The sequence below is a fragment of the Miscanthus floridulus genome, chromosome 4, assembly GCF_019320115.1.
Source record: "Miscanthus floridulus cultivar M001 chromosome 4, ASM1932011v1, whole genome shotgun sequence".
In the NCBI taxonomy this organism is placed as follows: Eukaryota; Viridiplantae; Streptophyta; class Magnoliopsida; order Poales; family Poaceae; genus Miscanthus; species Miscanthus floridulus.
Window position 1 is genome coordinate 50,295,039 of NC_089583.1, and position 20,802 is coordinate 50,315,840.

A 20,802-nucleotide genomic window follows, 5' to 3' on the forward strand; every position below is an offset into this window, starting at 1 on the left:
CCTTTTGTTTACTATATATCACATATGAACTCGTTGTCGTGGGTCGGCATGGCCTACAAACGGAACGAGTTCTGATTTCGTCATGTCTATTTTCCTTGACGAACATGTACCCCGTGGCCCTGTATTGTCGTCACATGCTCACATGTGCATAGGATGGTATGGGCATGCATGAAAAAAGATATGCGGCCAATTTTTTGCCCATGCTTTTTGTTTTTCCATTTTATTTGTCCTTATTTATAAAACAAATAATAAATATACTTATCTTTCATTAATAAATAAATATCTGTACCGCTAAGTTGTTGATATAGTTTTGATTGTGAATAAAACTTATTTTTGTTAGGACCCAGATCAACCAATTATCCATTTATTAATCAAATAATGAGCAAATTTTGACAAGCTGTACATAAGTACCAGTGCAATCCTCTGACAAGGGCTGGAACTCAATATTAAACTCTACCTACATATAGATATTATCAAATCAAAAATTATGGTGTGCCTTACAATGGGTGAAATGTTTCTATCAAAGTATTATTTTTGGATATAGATTTAATAGGATATTATCATATTATTGCCAATACTAATTGATATTGTATATTTCATGCTCATCAAAATAAATTATAAACTTTAAATTTTATGGAAAGAATAAAACATAAATAGATATGTAACATTCCTATGATATCTTTTTTTTTTCTCCCATTGCAACGCACGGGCATGTTTGCGTACATTCTTATACGAGCTATGCTTATACTGCCACTTTGGGATACCCAATCGGATCATCACCAACTTGGGATCACCCTCCACAGCTAAGGAATTCAAGGCTTGGGCAAGAGATTGTGGCATCAGCATCAATTATGCATCAGTTGCCCAGTCGCAGTCCAATGGATAAGTAGAGAGAGCCAATGATCTATTGCTAGTTGGGCTAAAGCCTCGTCTGTATGATGAACTCAAGGATTACGGCAGCAAGTGGATAGACAAATTACCCAAGGTTGTCAGGGGGATACGCACTTAGCAAAGCAGAGCAACAGGGCACTCACCCTTCTTCCTAGTCTACGATTCTGAAGCCATTTTGCCGACAGATCTTATTTGGAACTCGCCAAGGGTTGAGCAATACAATGAGGGAGAAGCTAACGAAACCAAACGACTAGAAATTGACAGTGTAGAAGAAGCCAGAATGGCAGCTCTGTTTTAGTCGGCTCGATAACTCCAAGGTGTGCGGCAACATTATGACAAGCACGTACAACCCGGCACGTTCCAGGTAGGAGATCTCGTCGTAAGCCGCATTCAGGACACCTTAGGACGCCACAAGCTTCTAAGCCCCTGGGAGGGTCCGTTCATTGTTTCCAAGGTTACTCGCCCGAGATCATTTGAGCTTGTCAGCGCATATGGGGACCTGGTACCTAATTCTTGGAACATCGAACAGCTACGAAGATTTTACCCTCAGGAGTTCACTACAGGACAGTAGTAGATTCAGTTTTGCAATTGTAAACATCTTTATTCAATAAAGAAGATTCTTGTCAGTTACCAATCAAGCTGTCTACTGCATCCTTCAGTAACTTGGAAAAAAACAAAGGCTCCTTCTACTCGGCACAACTCTATGTTGTCCACATTCTCGGATACGTAGATAACAAGCTACTACGGTTCCGCCTAAGGATACGGTGATTAAGTCGTCTAACATCCTGCGACTAACACTTGTCGCAGCTACTATTTGACACCTTTTGAGCTACTTCCTATCAAACCCAGCCCAACACGGCCAGGCTCCGCACTCAAGCTGCGAATCATAAGAGGATTGACGCGTCCTTCATGGCATAAAGCCTGTTGAGATGGGTCGCCATCGCCAAGCCTCAACCCAGTAGGCCGTGGGCATGCCGGCATGGATGAGCAGGCTGCGAACACAATCATTGACAGTTCGCAGGATGCGCTCAGCTTTCCCGTTTTGAGAAGAGGTGTAAGAACATGACAAGCAGAACGCGATGCCATGGGTACTGAGGAAGCTACGCATGGCATGGTTGTCAAACTCTTTGCCATTGTCAGTTTGCAAAGCAATATAATCAAGGGAAGCTGAAATTGAGTGGAAACATAAGCATGAAAAGCTAGAATGCACGAAAGAGCTTCGGATTTGGCACGTAAAGGGAAGGTCCAAACATAATGTGTGTAATCATCTATGAGAACGGGATAGTACTTGAAACCAGAAAAGCTAAGTACAGGAGATGTCCAGATGTCAGCGTGCACTAGCTGAAAGGGTACATAAGAAACTGAATTTGAAGAAGCAAACGGCAATCTAACATGCTTGCCGAGCTGACAAGCTTCACAAAGAGCAGACGACTGTTTGGTGGAGGTAAACTCGAGGTGAGGAAGCGACTGGTGAAGCACACGGCGCCCTGGGTGACCCAAACGCAGATGCCAGAGGTCGATGCTGGGGACGGTGGTGGTGAGAACCTCCGGCGCAGCAGGGACCAGGGGGTACAGCTCGCCGTGGCTATCACATCGGAGGATCACCGATCGAGTTGGAAGATCCTTGATAGAAAAACCGAAAGGGTCAAACTCAATGGAGACATTGTTGTCACGGGTCAGTGCACGAACAGAAATCAAATTCTTGACTAACGATGGTGACACCAGAACATTATTAAGAAGAAGGTGGGATTTGGTGGTGGGAATTGAAGTGGAAGCATGATGAGTGACCGACATGGTGGTGCCATTGCCGACGGTGATTGGCATGGAATTAAGAACGGGCTGAGGATTGGAGAATTTACCGGCGTTGGAGGCCATGTGTGAGGAAGCGCCGGTATCGAGGAACCATTCGGCCGCTTAGGGGCCAGCCGGTGAGGCGTGCGCTGCATTCAGCGCGGCAAGGAGAGCTTGGTGGTTCCACAGATCCATTGGCAGCGGCGGTGGAGGAGGCTGGCCGACGGTGTACTGGGGCGTGCCACCGGCGAAGTACGCTTGATGAGGAGCAGTACCGGGGCGACGCCAGCGCCTGGCGCCCGGAACGGCATGGGCACTACTACAGCGCAGGGATATAGTAACACCAACTTGTGTTACTGTATATTGGAAAAAGTGTTACTAGCTCACTTAGTAACATATTTTCTTTTGTGTTCCAATTGGCTATGTTACAATAGACTGGTTTATTGTAACACAACTACTTGTCTACAAGAACACTTGTCTAGTGTTACAATGATTTTTGTTGTAACACTTTTTTTTGCTCTAGTAACACTTAACAATATGGTAGAATGCATAGTGTGGAACACATTTATTTATCTATCGTAACATTTGTATAGTGTTACAAGAATGTCTATTGTAACACTTTTTTAGTTCTAGTAACACTTCCACATTATGGTAGAGCACAGTATATGAAACAAAGCAACACATGGTTTGTAACACTTTTTTATATCTATTGCAACATATTCGGATTATGAAACACATATTTATTTCTCCAATACATATGGCACAAGGATTATTATATAATCGCACAAATATGACACACTGTAAAATCACATAAACCACAAATTTCCATAATCATAGCATGATCCACATATTGTGGAATGATCTCAAACATAGTGCTTGTTTAGAACAAATCGTAGTATATGTACATAACGATATGGCTCAAGAGAGCAAACACACGTAGTCCATACTAGAAAGAAAAATTCAAGAACTAGCTATGATTCCTAAAGTCCATTGCTTCTTCCTGTGCGCATTGATGTAGGAATTCAACCATTAATCATTTCAACCTGCAAAGAAAATTTAAGTTGTAACATTACAAATTAAGGCACATATATACACTTGATGTAAAGTTAGGAAAGCTAGTTTTGAACATACAAACATCGAAGGCCAAGCAATTTGGACTCCTTTGGCATGACCATCACCAATATTGTCGCACCCAAGCATAGGCCTCACTAATGGCTCATCTTTTGTTATAGGATGATTGATACGCACTTTGTAGAATTGACTTCCTATCTTAACTCCACCAACAAGGGCTTCTGGATTAGTGCTCAAGAGAGTTGCATATGCCACATTAGCCTTATTAGGATATTTCGAAGTCATTAGTAGCACTGTGGACCCAACCTACATTAATTTGACATAATCTCTTAGTGACCAGCAACCCTTTAGTTGTACATCGTGATCATGCATTTAGAACAAGTGATATGTTCAACTACCTTCATTAGAGAAAGTCGTTTAGGTGTTTGGCGCCTGTAGCTTGTAGCCTTGTCATGAGCCACCTCCTGGTGTGCAATGGTTCTAGTATCTACAAGCCCTCCGTGATGTCCCTTACACATGTCAAATGAAAGTACAAAATAATAAGACACAAAATCTACTATAATTATAGCAAAGTGTGGTTCATAGATACCTTTTGTTTCTTTGGTATTATTCTACTTGTGGCGGAACTCCTTTGACAAGAATCAAACTGAACGGAAGAGAAAGGCAATTGTATTTATACACTGTTATAGACATCTTAAATAACTAGCATTACAAGTCTAATATATTTTATTCAATGGTACATTGAAATAGTGTACCTCTGTTGGTGCAAAATCATTATGGAGGTGTCGTTCAAATATTGCCTGTGCTTCTGCTTTTTCTACTTCCTTGTCATTATTATCACTTTGGCACTGATTCCAATTCAAAATCGTTCAAATGATAATTAGTAGGTAAAATATTAACATGTACTAAACTAAGAGTATATTGTTGTTCTTAAATACAAGAAACCAGTTGATAACCTTTTCTCCAGATAAAAGTACATTGTCATCATCACTAAATTCAAACTCACATGTTTCTTTATTCTAGTAAACAGAAAAGACAGTAGCATTAGCTGTTATAAAAATCCTTTATGGATGCATAAGCATTAAATTCACAAGCAAGGGTGACTTTACCAATTCATCCATATGTTTGAGGAATCCCTCATTCTGGTTGGGTGCACCACACTGGACTCTCTAAAATTTTGAAAGGATATTAAAGCCAAAATACTAGTTTAGGTGAAAACATGGAAAATAGTGCAAATACCTTTCTTTTAGAATTCAGTACTTGATTCTGAGAATTGTTGTGATCACTCCTAGCACAATTTCCCTAGAAAAGATATAAAGTTTGAATAACGCATTTCAATACAGAGTTACAAAATTAAGCTGTACATTCTTACCATTGTTGCTTCTTGGTTCTCATTGTGCCTCTGATTGTTTTTTAGTTCTTCGATAACTTTGTCTTGCATTCTAGAATGCTCTTTGAGTTGCCTTATTTCCTCCAACATGTGAACCTCTACATCAGATGATGAGCCATCTAGTGAAACTATATTAATGTCCTTAAAATGGTGTGTTTTTCGACCATAAACTTGTTTAGGAACCGGAAGCAATCCCATGCCGTGCACTTGTCCAGCTTTTTCTTCTCCCAACACCTGATGTAATGCATCACCTTCCCATGCAACTCCGCCCTCACTATTTTGTGCTAACTCTGGTTGTGTGTCTAGGAGATTTTCCAATTGAACCTACAACAATGAAATCCAGACATCAGAAAACAGAAATAATTATATATTGCAAAAAAGTTCCCATGTGCATGTAGCATACCACTGGCTCATTTATCCCTTTTCCCCTTTTCCTATGAGTGGCTAGATAAACCTTTGCTCTATGTGGCTGTTTTTTTTCAGGATCAGCTTGCCTCTGCAAAAATAGTAGTAAAGGAAAAGCAAGAAGAATCATATATAATTTTTTTACGAGAAGATGTACTCACCATGTCCTCAGACCAACGAGCATAACTCTTTGTACCTGCTGTATGAGTTGTCTTCCTCATTTCACGACTTATTTTGTTCTTTTCACTAAGGGTCTACAAAAAAAGTAAATTATTAAATAATGAACCATTATACATGTAGAAATCAACAATAGTAGACGATGATAGTAAAAAAAAAACCAAACAGTGTAAATAGTGGTGCCTTACTTTTCCTTCTTTGGACTTCCAGTATCCTACTAGGGCCTTCCATTCAGCTTCAACAATATCATCTAGGACAATGCTTGTTCAAAACAGACCTTTTCTTCTTTGGATTAAATAGTGTCTTTTTTAATGTTGCCTTGTATTTTCTCCAATCTCTTCCAATTGATTTGAATATCCATTTCTCACATGAATGAGGATACAAGAACTTTGTCTAAAATAAGAAAGTCACTAAAGAATGAATTTGACTTCATGACATGATAACAATCATATCTTTTAAACAATGAAATTTGCACCAAACACTCTTGCCTATCATCTGGCCACAGTGGGCTCACAATATTATATGAGCTAAACTGCTACTGCACTCAACACTTAAGATGTAATTCACTTCACAAATTCAATTACACTTGAATAAAAAGACCAAATCATCATCCCAAATAACCTCTCATCTATTCAAGATATATCAGGTTTATTTTCGAACTGAAACAAAAACAAAGATGGCTAGAGACAAACTGATGTAGGTGCTAAGAGCGAAGAAACAGCTAACCTGTACAAATTGAATGATGGTTTCTCCATAGTCTTTCTTAACTTTTCTCCAATCTTTGGCACCAACCGGACAGTAACCACCATTTCTTGCTATGGTGCCCAAAAATTGGCCTAAAAGGCCACCTTCTTTTCCAATGGGCTATCCAAGCTTATTACATCTTACTACTATCCTATCTCCGTCAAGTAGATCCCAAACATGTGTTAAAACAGTCCCCTTTCGCTTTTTAGGTTCTTTGTCGCCATCAGCTATTAAAAATAGAATGACAGTGATAGTAACTAGTTAAGATACAGTCCATATGAATGAGATTGATCTAACTACATTTGTACCTGATGTGTTCTGGTTCTCATCATCGCGCTGCTCAACCTCGTTAGCATATAGTGCTTTAGTATGCATTAAATTTAATGCTTTCTTTTTCTTTGTACCTCCTCTTCCTGCTAAACAAATTTTGAATAGGCTAATCTTGGATGAAAATAAATCATTGATAACTACCATGATATGGAATAGTTAAGTTGTACTTGAATAATCAGATATACATACAGAAGAGTAAAATTATATGTTCATTCTAATACCTTTAGTTTTTTTTGGTTTAGATTTGGATGGTTCTTTGTTGGACTTGGTAGGCGCTAAAGTGGCCAGTCTGTCCTTTGTCACAAACAAGCTAACCATCTTTTTGCTCTCACACTCGTTAAGCATTTTCATCACTTCAGGATCTTGTTCTAGTACAACCAAGCTATCTTTTCGCTTATAGTATAGATAGTCAACTTGATGAGTATCCATGATCCTTGATCAAATCAATCAGGTTCCAGTAGCATATCACATCTCTGTCCATTTCCGTTTTCACATGTCTCTCTCCTTCAGGTGCCCCATCACATTCAAGATTTATGGTCCAATTATCCACCGCCATGGTTGCACAATCTAAATAAAATATAGTACCAATAGAAAATTAAGAATAAAGATAACAGAAGAGTAACAATTAGATTAAAGTGCATATATGTAATGTTATTTGAACTTGGAGCTTGAGAACAAGTGAAGTGCTACGGTTCAGATAGAATGGTCAAAAGGATGGCATATTAGCTTTATATATAATACTTGTGTTTTTGCTCAGGTATGTAAAGATTTGATGCCACTAGGCAATAGAATTTTGAAACCTTATATCAGCACATAGCAATATCAGATTGCTAAATTTCCAACCATTGCAAAATATGACAATTAATCTTTGCAGGCACCAACAACTAATTTTACATGCAGGAAAACAGAACTAGCCAAAAATTTTAATCTTTGCAGGCACCAACAAAATATTTTTACATGAAGAGAAATAAATTAGACCCTGCACACATATCAAGATGTAAGAAAGAACAATCTTTTTATTCATCTACAGGTCTAGACCAGACATGCAAGATTTTTTTTGAGTTGTAAAATAGACATCCTCAGTCAAAATAAATTGTCATAATGATCAATCAGTTCACAACCTATATGAGGCAAATACCACTTGTGAGGTTGAGGAAAACAGAGCAGAACTACATACAGCTGCAGACTTTTGTCACCCAGCGTATCTGGCATATTCAAGTCATTGCCTTCAGTACTACTACCCCAACTTGACTCCAGTAGTTAAAATCTTGTGAAAAGTGATTCTGAAATATCTTTTGTGTGAAAAGCGGTGCATTTAAGTATTATGAAGGTGGAGGCACAACTTTAGTTTCTAGTTTTACAGAACCAAAATGATTGATCTAGTGCAGACTAAATTTACAAGGGCAGGGACAGAGTGGCTGCGACGAACTTTGCCGGCGGGTTCAAGGTGGCCGGGAACTGCTTGGGCTCGGACACGCAAGCAGCTGCGTGGAAGCGTGCGCGAGCACGGCACCGGAGGGCAGGTGGCTGACGGTGAAGCTGCTTGCGTGGCAGCTGCTTACTGCTGCTACTGTTCTCAACTGAAACAGCCCTCTTCCTCTCTCTCTTTCTCCTGATTTCGCAAAACAGCAAGATGATCGGCCTTAAGAAAAGTTGGTCATCTACAAGAGCTCACCATCTTTGCTTAAGGGACCATCATCAAAAGATCACTGGTTTTAAAGATTTTGAATTCAGAAGATGGGCACTGTGAAACTGTAACTGAAACCACATTCAGAGTTGTGGAAAACTGATTTTACTTATCAAACCTTGCCAATTAAGTAATGGATAACCATTTGTCAAACATCGCAACCAACTAGAATTATCATATCTGAAGCAATCTACCAAACAATGGAACAAAAATTTGGACAAATTTTATTCCTATACTTCTAGTGTATACTACGTATAGGATGAGGCCCAAGGGATTTGTATGCCTAGGGCAATGATCATGGAGCGATAAGGCAGTAGGAGACTAGGACATCGGCATCGGGTACCTCGAGCGGCACAGGGTTCCGTTCGCTGACTGGCCCGCTTGTGAAGAGGGCCGATGATTTGGGAATTGTGGGAGCGGACGAGGAGTTGAAGAGAAGCATACCTAGCGATCTGGGCTGGACGGACGAACTGATCCGGCCGCCACGAGCATGGATCAGCTACCGGCGGTCGGTCCTCTGCTTGACCGAGATTCTCTTTCTGATGGGGTCGGGGAACTCGACGACGCGCTCGCTCGGCTGGCAATTGGCCACTTCGCCTCCGTCGAGCCCGTTCGCCACCGCCGGCCTTGGAGCTATGGTCAGTTACTCAGTTCGTGGAAATGAGGAGGGAGTTGGAAATGAGGAGGGAGTTGGAGTTTTTTCAGCTAGATTCAATTATTAGATACGACTGAGTCACCAAGAGGGGCATCTGTTTGGTGGCAGATGTATTGTTCGGAGGGAAAATTTGGTGGGAAATACTTTGTCTATTTTTTTTGGAGGGAAACTAATGTTCCATGTCTCTTGATTCTAGATTGGTTTTGTGATAATATTAATAATGACACATATATTAGTTTTGTGATAATATTAATAATATGTACCAAATTAGTGTATTTTAAACTAATGTCTAATAATAATTTTAATTTTTACATTAACACATAAATGAATTTTTATATAACTAATGGCACCAAATTAATGTGACCAATTATATTACTATTATTAATATGATAAATATTAATGAAAAATAGTTTCTTGAAACGAGTATTATTAACTACCACTACAATTTCACTTATGGCTATAGAGCATATGGTTTCATCCAAGATAATGCCTACGTGTGCAGGTGAAAGTTGCTCGGTCTGCACAACTTTCCCCCTCGTCTTCTCCTCCTCACGTCTTCCCCCACCACTGGCGCCATGTCGTTCCCCTTCCACCTTCTCGCCCCGTTCGGCTCCATACATTCTGCACACCTTCCATCTCGTCTTCTCCTCCTCATGTCTTCCCCGCCACTGGCGCCACATCGTTCTCCGTCCACCTCCTCGCCTCGTCCAACTCCATATTTTTTTTGAGATCTCAACTCTTCATGTGCAAGTTGTAGTATCCGGGACTCACGTACCAACTCACACCACAACAAACGCACACACACACACACACACACACACACACTCACAAACACACCTAGTGCGCAAATTAGATCTACACCTATACGAAGAGACTGGACGTGGCTAAGAGGTATATAAAGTTGTCACCTTGTCTTCGAACGTGACGAGCACGTCACCCTGACGATGAATGTGGCATATCCACGTCTAAGGTAGCTAAGCCAGGACCAACCACGGGCTCTTGCCATCCAAGCTATGCTCGGTTCTCTCCAGCTCTATATCTAGTGCCCCTAAGCTCGCCCCCGTCTCCACCACCTCCGACCGCTGGTGACGACCACCTTCTTCCCCTTCCCCCTCTCTTGATGCAGCCATGGCAAACTAAGGCGACCTAAAGCAGCAGCGAGCATCGCGCGATGGATCGGGTGTGCGCGCCGAGCGGCGAATTCGTACGCGCTTGGACGCTAGCATTTCCCAAAATCTTGAGTTCCATATTTGACATCCGAAAGTTCTCAAATAATGGGATCAGATGAAAACAAAGTTTGGAATAAAAAGCTATAAATTTTAAAATTTGAGGGATTTAAAATAAAATTTCAATATGTATTTTTCAGAAATAATTATGCACTTAAAAACATTTTTCCTGATGTCAGCATAACCGGTTGTTTTGGGTTTTCAAAACAACCAGATTCTCGGCCATCGGATCTGTACTAGCTGCCATCTGAGGCGTAGTTTGCTTCCCATTCCCTCTGGCTTTGTCGCAGAACGGCCGCCGCCGCCGCCCAAGTTCCAGGCCGATTTGCTCCGCTCGTCGTCGCATAGGTCCCAGGCCTGCCACCGCCCAGGCGCAGGCTTCTCCCCGCTCCCTCCTTCGTCGTAGCTCCCAGGACGCCGCCGCCCAAGGCCCAGGTGCGGGTGTGGCCATCCATGGTCGTCGTCCCCGGCGCGGACGCCGCCGTTCCCTGCCGGCGTCCCGGTGCAGGCGGGGGCGCGGCTGTCCCTGGCCGGCGTCCACGGCGCGGTGGCCGTCCACGGTGCGGAAGTTACCATCCCCCGGCGGCGTCCCCGGTGGTCGTTCCTGGCGCGGACGCAGGTTGGGCCCCTCCTGTCCACCATTTTTTTTTTGAAAATTCTGAAGAATATGAAGAATCTGTGGAATATAATAGCCTACTTAAAAGCGAATGCAAGAGGTAGTAAAGATACAGTTACTGTAGCCTATCGTGTCTGCTCACTATCAGGTAGATATGGTGGAAGAGCTTCTTTCTGAATGCAAATCATGTATTTTCAGTGTACAAAGATTTAAAAAGTGGTCAATGCACATCTCTCGGCAGATGAACTTCTTACTGATAGGTGTGTTAGTAGTTGCTAGAATTAGCATGCTAAAATATTAATTGGACTGAAACAGGCCATAGAGATCAGAAACAAAAAACAACATTAGAGAAAAAGAATCACATATATCTTGGTCTTCATAGCTCCGAAGAACTAATTTGGCCAAACACTAAGCCACTCAAGTCTCAAACTTTAGATACAAACTCAGATTATCCAGCTGACCAGAAATAGCAAGCAATCAAAATAGGTTGAATTCCATGTTCAGAAGTGAATAACGGCTCACAGAATTATTGGGGTGGTCTAGCAGAGCTTTCAACAGCCAGTAGGTACCCAGAGCTCTGTTTTATTGGAGATCAGCTGCCAAAGCTAGCAGCTGCACAATTGTAGCTACTCACTGTTTGTTCAGTGATCTATACAGGCTGCCATATATCCAACATCCTTTGTTTTTTGTGGAATTATCCAATTTTCTTATTGCCCTAGGCATACATCATGAGGCAATAATTAGCAGGCTGTACACTTCCTCATTTATCATCAAAGGAAAAAGAAGCAAAAGTTCATGGATTTTTTTTACAATTAATTTCAGCATTGTCCATCAACACATAGCACCTTGACTACAGCTCCTTCAGGCAACACTATACTACTTCAGATAGGATTCATTATAGTATCATGAAAAACATAGCTGAATTGTTTTAAAAGAAATCATAGCTGAATGCATATAGTGATGCATCCTGCAACTCTGAGCCATATATTTTCATACTGACAACTAGAGCACATTTTATTTCAGTGAACCAAATCCAGAGGTCCAAGTTCAGAGAACCAAATTTGTAGAAACTATTACGAACATTTTGCAAGAGCATTGCCAAGTGAGTGAAATCTGAAGTCTTTCCTGTACATGCTATATTGGCAAAGTATTCTAATTCATTGTAATTCTCCTCCCAAACTTTTTTCTTTTAGCAGTCCTCTGAAGAAATAGTCAAATTGTTTCATCATCACAGTGGTTATATTTCGAGGAGGCTATTAGAATTATAGCAGACAGTCCCATCGGAAGGCTATTGTGGTTCCTGTGAAGTTAAAACAAGGTGGACGATCCAAATCTACTTTCTTTATTGCTACTATTATAGATTTTTCATCGCTCGTAACAAGGATAAATAAACTAATGCAGTGATAATATTTCTTGTTTTCAGTGAATTAATGGACTTAAATGCTATTAAGAGGTTGTTGCAATCTGAAAGACCAAGTGATGAGTACATAGCTGGAGTAAAAGGTTTTATTAAGTTTGCCTACAGTGGAAAAAGGTCCGATGCAAAGATTCAGTGCCCATGTGTCAAATGTGTCAACAGACGGTTACAAACGCAAGAAACAGTGTATGAGCACTTACTGTGTAATGGAATGCTGCGTGGATACACTATATGGGGTTGTCATGGGGAAATAGCATCTTATATCTCTGCTAACAAAGATTTAGAGCCATAGTTCAAAGAAAAACAAAGATTCAGAGCCAGCACGTCCAAGTTTCAACACTAATATGCGGCAAGTAGTTCAAGAAACCTTTGGATATATAGATACTGAACATCACACAAATGGACCTCATGCATCTGGTTCCCCTGAAGATGGACCAGATGCGGAAACAGAAGCTTTCTTTGATTTGCTTAGGGCTGCTGATGAACCTTTATGGGAAGGATGTGAGCTGTCAAAACTTTCTTTCCTTGTCTTATTGTTTCATGTGAAATCAACCAACAAGTGGAGCAATAAATCAATTAATGATCTACTTCAAATCTTATAGCTAGCTCTCCCAAAAGGTTCAAATATTCCTGCAACATTCGTGGAGGCTCAAAAGATCGTTGCAAAGCTTGGCCTTAAATATGAGAAGATTCATGTATGCCCAAATAATTGTCAGCTCTATTGGAAAGACAAGAAAGATGATGACTTCTGTTCAAAATGCAAAGCTTCAAGATGGAAAAATAAGCCAGATGAAACATCATTGACAAAAAAGGAAAGAAGAAAGGCAACCCCAAACAAGGTATTGCTGTTACTTTCCAATCAAACCTAGACTTAAAAGGCTTTTTATGAACAAGGAAATAGCCAAGTTAACTAGATGGCATGATGAGGAGCGTACAAAGGATGGTGCTTTGCGCCATCCTGCTGATTCAGAGGTTTGGAAAATGACTAATTCCCTCCACCCTCACATCGCATCAGATTCTCGAAACATGAGGTTTGGACTAGCAACAGATGGTTTTAACCCATTTGGGAAGTGCAATTCTACCCATAGTTGTTGGCCAGTTGTATTAGTACCATACAACCTTCCACCATGGTTATGCATGAAAGCTTCTTCTCTTATGCTCACTCTAATAATTCCTGGTTACTCTGGAAAGAACTTCCATGTATTTATGCAGCCAGTTTATGATGAGCTAAATGAGTTGTTCGACACTGGTATGTCTACATATGATGCATCTCGACATGAGAGATTTCAACTTTATGCTACAGTATTGCATACTGTGAGTGATTACCTTGGGACAGGGATACTGGCATAGTACAGTGTTCTGGGACAGCTGGGTTGTGTGTCCTGTGATGATGAAACAAGTTCAAGGCGCTTGAAACATGGTGTCAAGCAATGTTTCATGGCACACCGACGATTTCTACCCGCTGACCATGAGTTCCGTTATGATGCTAGTTCATTTGATGGAACCGAAGAGCATCGGTCCAGACCTATTTTTATTCTGGAGAATCTCTTTTGGAAAAGATAAAATCAATTAGTGACTTTGAGAAGTCTAAAACCTGGAAGGGTGTTAGTGGCCTATTTTCTTTGTCTTACTGGAAGTATAATTTGCTACGGCACAATCTTGACTTTATGCACATAGAGAAGAATGTGTGTGAAAATATATTTGGGACACTTTTAGAAATGGATGCCAAATCAAAGGACAACCTACAGGCAAGGAAAGATTTGCAAGAAATGAACATCAGGCCAGATCTACATCCACAAAAAAAAGACTAATGGTAAGTATTACTTGCCTCCTGCTTTGTACAGCATGTCTAAAGAGGAGAAGCAACAATTCTGTAAAGTCCTTCGTGACATAAAAGTTCCAGATGGTTATTCTAGTAACATCTCTAGATGTGTAAATGTTGATCAACCAAAAGTTCTAGGCCTAAAAAGTCATGACTGCCACATACTAATGCAACAACTTATGCCACTTGCTTTGAGAGGTCTTCTTCCAGATGAAGTTACATCCGTCTTATTTGATCTGTGTGGATATTTTAGAGAACTGAATGCAAAAGTTCTCCACATCAATGAACTTGAGAAGTTAGAAGAACGAATCATAATGACATTATGTCGGATGGAGATGATATTCCCGCCTGGGTTTTTCACTATCAATGTGCATCTTGTTCTTCACTTAGCAACAGAGGCAAAAATAGGTGGTCCTGTATGTTATCGGTCAATGTATTTTGTGGAAAGGTATGTTCTCCTTATAAAAATCTAAGAGCCATGTTTGGTACCTTCTCTTTGCATGCTAAATTATCGTTTTTATTAATTTATACTAGTTTGTGCAGGTACCTTGGTGTTTTGAAGTCAACCGTGAGAAATAAAGCTCGTCCAGAGGGCAGCATTGCAGAATCAATTCTGGCAAAGGAGGCTATGCACTTTTGTTCAACATTTCTTGATGGTTTTCAGACCCTGTCTAATAGGCTTTCACGGAATGACAAGAATGATGAGTCACTTGGATGTTCTACTAGACATGCATCAACTCTTTTTTCTCATCCTGGGAAACCACTTGGAAAGCCAAGTAGTTATGTCCTGAGAGGTTTGGCTAAAGTACAAGCACATAGATATGCGCTATTCAATTGTTCTGATGTCGATCCATACCTTAGGTAATATCTCAAAATTGTAAACATAATTTTTTTTTGCCTCCCATAAATTTTCCTACATGTAAATTATAGAGCTCATGCTGAAGAGATCATCGGAAAAGGAACTGGACATAGAGCCAGCCATAGAAATGTTGAGAACATCCAAAATCAGAGGTTCCATCAATGGTTTAGAAGTCATGTAAGTACCTTAACTCAAAATGCTTTACTTGTAGCACTAACATGCAGAACTAAACTTGTGTATAATTGTACAGATAATGCAGTTAGAGAGTGAAAATAACATTCATGATGTTAAAGATGACATTAGGTGGCTAGCTCGTGGCCCAGTTGAAGCTGCAAAAAGGTACCGTGCTTTCAACAGTCGTGGTTTCCGTTTTAGGCCTAAACGGTTGGATAAGGTGACACAAAACAGTGGTGTAGTGCTAACTGCAAAAACATCAAGTTATGCCAGTGCAAGTGATGGCAGGCCAGTTTTAGGTGATGTGACTTACTATGGGAGGATAATTGATATTATTGAGCTTAACTACTCTGGGAAATTTTCTGTGGTACTTTTCAAATGTGAATGGGTTGATGTTATTTCCAAAAGAGGAATAAAGAAGGACAAGTATGGCTACACACTTGTTAATTTCTCACACCTGATACATACAGGAGAAAAGATTGATCATGAACCGTACATTTTTCCTAACCAAGCTGACCAGGTGTTTTATTCTGACGACAAAGAAAACCCTGGGTGGTCTGTAGCCACAAAGATGAAACCGAGAGATATACATGACACAGGTTGTGAACAATGGGAAGATGATGTAGAAAATGAGCCATTCCATGTCACACACCTTGAAGATATGTTCAATAATGCAACTGTAAGACATCAATGGGCAAGAAGAGACATTGAGGAAACCACGGTGGATGCTAGTGATGTTGCAGATGCTGGTGGCAATGGATTGAATGACCAATCATAGTTCATGAGGTGCAGTACGTGACTCTTATTGTGGATGCTCATTTGTTGAATTTATTGAATTCTTACTATAATGACAATTTGTTCAATGGATAAGACACTGAGACTGTACCTGTGAACTTAGAGCAAAACATCATTTCTTAATTTTTACATAGGTGTACAATTATAAGACACTGCATGACAATATTGTTACCATACAATAATATTTTATAATATTTATCATACATCTAATTGTCGTACCATACTTATGTGCAGCCGGCTTGTGTTCATACTAGAAGAGGGTATTCTTCACAAGCTGACACCAGTAGTCCTACGGGGATGTCGTCTGCACCAAAGATGATGACACTAAAGGGAAGGCTACATATTGGATAAATGATTTTATCTATGATGAGATGTATCTAGAATTTTATTTAATATGTGATGGAACTCGTTTAGAACAAAATTATGGTTCTGTGAGATGAACTTGTTTATGCGAACTTCGGGGATTTGTGAGATCAACTCATGACTATTGTGTTTATTATTGTGTCATATGCCTAGAATTTTTATTGTATTTAATATTTTGGATTTTTTATTTGCTCATTATTCCATAAAAAAATTTTATGCTCGGCGGCTATGGCGATGATTAGCTTACGAGCCTGCAGCGGCTAGCCGGCCTTAGCCTGCCTGCTTACCTGCTTGCCCTATATAGGACATACATAACATGCAAAAGAACAGATAGAAATATATGGAGAAATACTACAAAAGGGAGAAAATATACATAATAGCAAAAAAAAGTAAGTGTCCAATGTTAGGCCTAGTTTTTGCAAAGTCTACGAATGGAGTCTGAGGTCTACAGACGATTGCAATCCCAAATATGCTATTTTCTCGTGAAGAGGCAAAGCTTGCAAACAGGTGCGTGGTTCGTGTATGTCTGGGTCCATCACGTGGGGACGCGCGTGCACAAGCGCGAGGAAGCGAGCGAAGCGCCTAAGGGACGATTGCTCTCCATTCTTTGTAACACTTGGACTGTAACACTATTTTATGTTACTACAGGGCATGTATTTGTAACACATTTTATATATGTTCTATTCATGTGTTATAACGTAGCACACTTTTGTAACATTTTGCTTGTAACATTAATTTTGTGTTACTATAATTATTGTCAGTAACACATTTTTATAAAAAATGTGTTTTGTGTTACAATCGAAGCCTGTAACACACTATTTTGTGTTACAATAAACTTTTACTGTAACACATTGACTAATATGTTACAAAAAAGTGATACAATATCCCTGTTGTGTAGTAGTGGGGCCAGGCCTGGACCATGCCTGTCCACGGGTTGTGGCCCGACGCCCAGCCCATGGGCGGTCGTGGTGAGTCGAAACCGCCGTGAGGAGCGCGGCCGTGCCCACGATCGCGTCCACGACCACGATGGTTGTCGTTGCGGGAGGACGAGGTACTAGAAACCGTCGAGGACCTGGGCGCGGAGATGGTGGAGCTGGAGCCGGAGCTGGAACTATCGTCGGTCGGGGCAGAAACAAACTGGCGAGGTGCACCAGCGACGAGCAGTGTGTGTTGGGCCGCTGTCTTGGCGTGTTCCTTGTCGTAGTGCTCCTCCAGGAGAAGGTATGAACGCGCCGAGAGGAAGGTGTGGGGAGGCTACTTCACCATGATCGTGGGGATGGCATGGCAATACCGAGAGCTGAGACCACGGAGCATGTTGAGCACTTGGCTCGTCTCGCAAACCGGCTGGCCGACATCACAGAGTGCGTCGGCGAGTAGCTTGAGGCGGCCGGTGTACTGGGGTTGTCAATGTCCCCCTGGACCAAGTTGCGGAATACGGCCTCCAGGTACACAGCGCGATGAAGTTCATTGTCGCGGAACTGGTTGTGGATGCCGGTCCAGATCTCGTACACCGTGGCCTTGGGAGTGCGCACGATGTCACGCACATCTTTGGCGATGGAGATGTAGATCCAGCTGAGGATGCATTGGTCCACGACGTGCCAGTTAGGATCACGGCGTTGGAGATCGGTTGGCGGCTCGAAGACATGGGAGGTGAGGTTGAATTTGCCGAGGAAGGCATCCATGAAGCAGCACCATTCATCGTAGTTGGCGTCAGCGAGGGCAAGAACGACGAGAACATGCGACTTGATGTTCACCGTCTGGAGAACGGCGGCAGGGGGAGTGGGGACAGCGGTGGCGGCGGTGCCGGTGTAAGACTCGCCGTGAGTGAAGAGTGGGAGGAGTCGAAGACATCAACATCGAAGAGGAGGTTGTGATCCAGGAGATTGGAGGCAGTGGAGATCGGCAGCGGCGGGCGGGGTGATCGCGGCGCGGCGACCGCGCTCGCTGCGCCGGAAGAAAGCGGTTTCAGGAAGGAACCCGCGCGTTTGATACCATGTAGAGAATAGAATTGGAAGCCAACAGTGATTCGTGTTGATCTCAAATGAATATATATCGTGTACAACAGGGTTGCAGACTTGGCAACCGAACTCATCTGGCACACAGCGTGCGCGTCGTGGGAGCGGGCGGTGACCGCGCACACGCTCCTGGCAGTTCTTGTGCCCGTAGGCCTAGGTGTACATACACACACATATCATGTCTCAACATGGAAGACTGACAAAGGATAAAAAATCTGTGGACACTCACCAATGCAGCTACATGCATGTCTATACCTTTCTTCTCCATAGCTGTTTGGAGTTCAGCCACCACATATTCACCTACCTGATTCCATAGAAACATCAATTTAGCGGAAGGTTTTCATCAATAAGAAAACATTCAATGCACCAATAAAACATAGTTACTAAAAATAGCATCAGAATAAAAATCACTGACCACAAATGGAGCAGCAATACAAGATCTTTGAGAGCAAGTATAATAGCAAGCTGTAAGCCGACTAAATGCTGAGGTAGAGGAGAGAGGGGAGGAGAGAGAGAAGAAACGGGTTGTAAGCTTACAGCCGGCTTGGGCACAAGAACCAAGAAAGTTTGTGAGAGAGACAAGTGGGCTATGTATTAACTGTAAAGAGCTAACTACTATATGAGTGGGCTGAGAAAAGGCTACAAAGAACCTTACAGCCAGTAAGCCGGCTATATTATTAGCCTTGCTCTGAGAAGCTGCAGTTAACATAACCTTTACGTTGAACAGACAAGTTGGGCTTATGAGAACATCAAGACTTACAGCATCATTAATGCAAAATGCCTTTGTCCACTTGACAAGCGTACCGGAAGCATATTTGGACAAGCAAACAATACAAATTGTAGCCATGGGTATTTTCAGAATGGTTGTTGACAATATGTGCAAAATCATTCTGTTATTGTTACGACTACCAAACAAGCAACAGAACGCGAAATCATCCTCTGATCAAACAATGAAAGCAAGAAAGACAAGTTCAGCAGCACAAACCCTGTGAGGTGCTTATCGACGTAGGCATCCAATCCAATCAATGAGAAGGCACAATTCTTTAGGATTTTGAAAAGATACCAGTTTCAGTAAGCAAAGCAAGAAACTTCCAACGCTGCAGATCTTCACCAGATCGGATCCGCCAACCACGCCCACAGTCACATGCTGCTCCCAAAATAAATAAAATAAAAAATGAAGCTGTAATTTCTCGTCATACAATGAACAAATGAGCAGGCGCGAGAGGGGGAGCGATCTCAATTCTCACTTGGCACAGCTGCTTCATGAACTCTAGCATCTATGGCGTCACCACCTGCCCCAGAGAAGCATAGGATCATTTGACAACAAACAAAAAAGAGCAGCGCGGCGCGGCACTCAACAATTTCGAGCTGCGGCCCGCTCCTATCGGCTACTGAGTTCCTCCGTGTACAAAACTACCACGACCGGAGGCTGAGATTGAGAAAGGGAGACAGATCCAGGGGAGGTGAACTCGTGGCACCTTGCGCGGCGCTGTGAGGGTGCCGTCGACGTCCAAGAGCGCGAGGACGCCCCCATTCCTCCCCGCGGCGGCGGCCATCGCAAGTCGCCCGCTCCTCACGCCCCTGCCTCCGCTACGACCGCGACCCGCTGACCCGCCTCCGCCAGGCCCTCGCCCGGGCCGCGCCACCTCGGCCGAGCCCGGGCCACCGATCTACGGCGCCGCAGCTTCCACACCTTCGGCGCCGGCGGCTCCGCCCGGCCATGCCGCGCGCCATCCCGCCCGATGCCAGCGGTCCAGGCCAGCCGCTCTGCCTCTTGCCTCTCGCCCCTCGCCCGAACCGCCTCCGGCGCCGGCAGCATCGGCAGACCGCGCCGTGCGCCGCCTCGCCCGAACCGATTCCAGGCTTCGATCGGTCTTCTGTTGTTTGGTGATAGACTCCAGGAATCGATAGCTGGTCGCCGAGGTTTAAGCGTCGGTGTCGTGCGCGTTTGAAGCGTGCGAGGTGTGGATGCGTGAGAAGCCTCGCATCAAACACCAAACAGTGGGGAGCTACGGTTCGAAATGCAAATGGAGCCCTTTAATGAATGGCTAGTAAAACTAATGTATATTTTTACTCATCAAATATATAACTTAAATATGTAATCTTCAATACAATATGCAGAAATATAACAAACATTTACTCTAAAATAGGAAAGGTATTACTAACCTCAAGTTCTATTGAAAAGCATCATCCGTCCAGTATTTCTTGAAATGAAATCTTCAATTACGTCTTCATAATTAATCTTCTCAAAGACATCATTTTCACGTGCTATTAGTGCCAATCCATTGAGTCTTTCTTGTGTCATAGTAGAACGTAAGCAGGATTTCAAGAACTTGAGTTTGGAAAAGCTTCGTTCCCGCAGATGCAACAGTCA

At 42.3% G+C, this 20,802-nt stretch overlaps 2 pseudogenes; one reads left to right on the top strand and one right to left on the bottom strand.

The window, feature by feature from the left end:
* Positions 1–3,491: 3,491 nt before the first annotated feature.
* LOC136549694 (uncharacterized) lies at positions 3,492–20,415 on the bottom strand (annotated as a pseudogene).
* LOC136549695 (uncharacterized) lies at positions 11,038–17,119 on the top strand (annotated as a pseudogene).
* Positions 20,416–20,802: the final 387 nt, after the last annotated feature.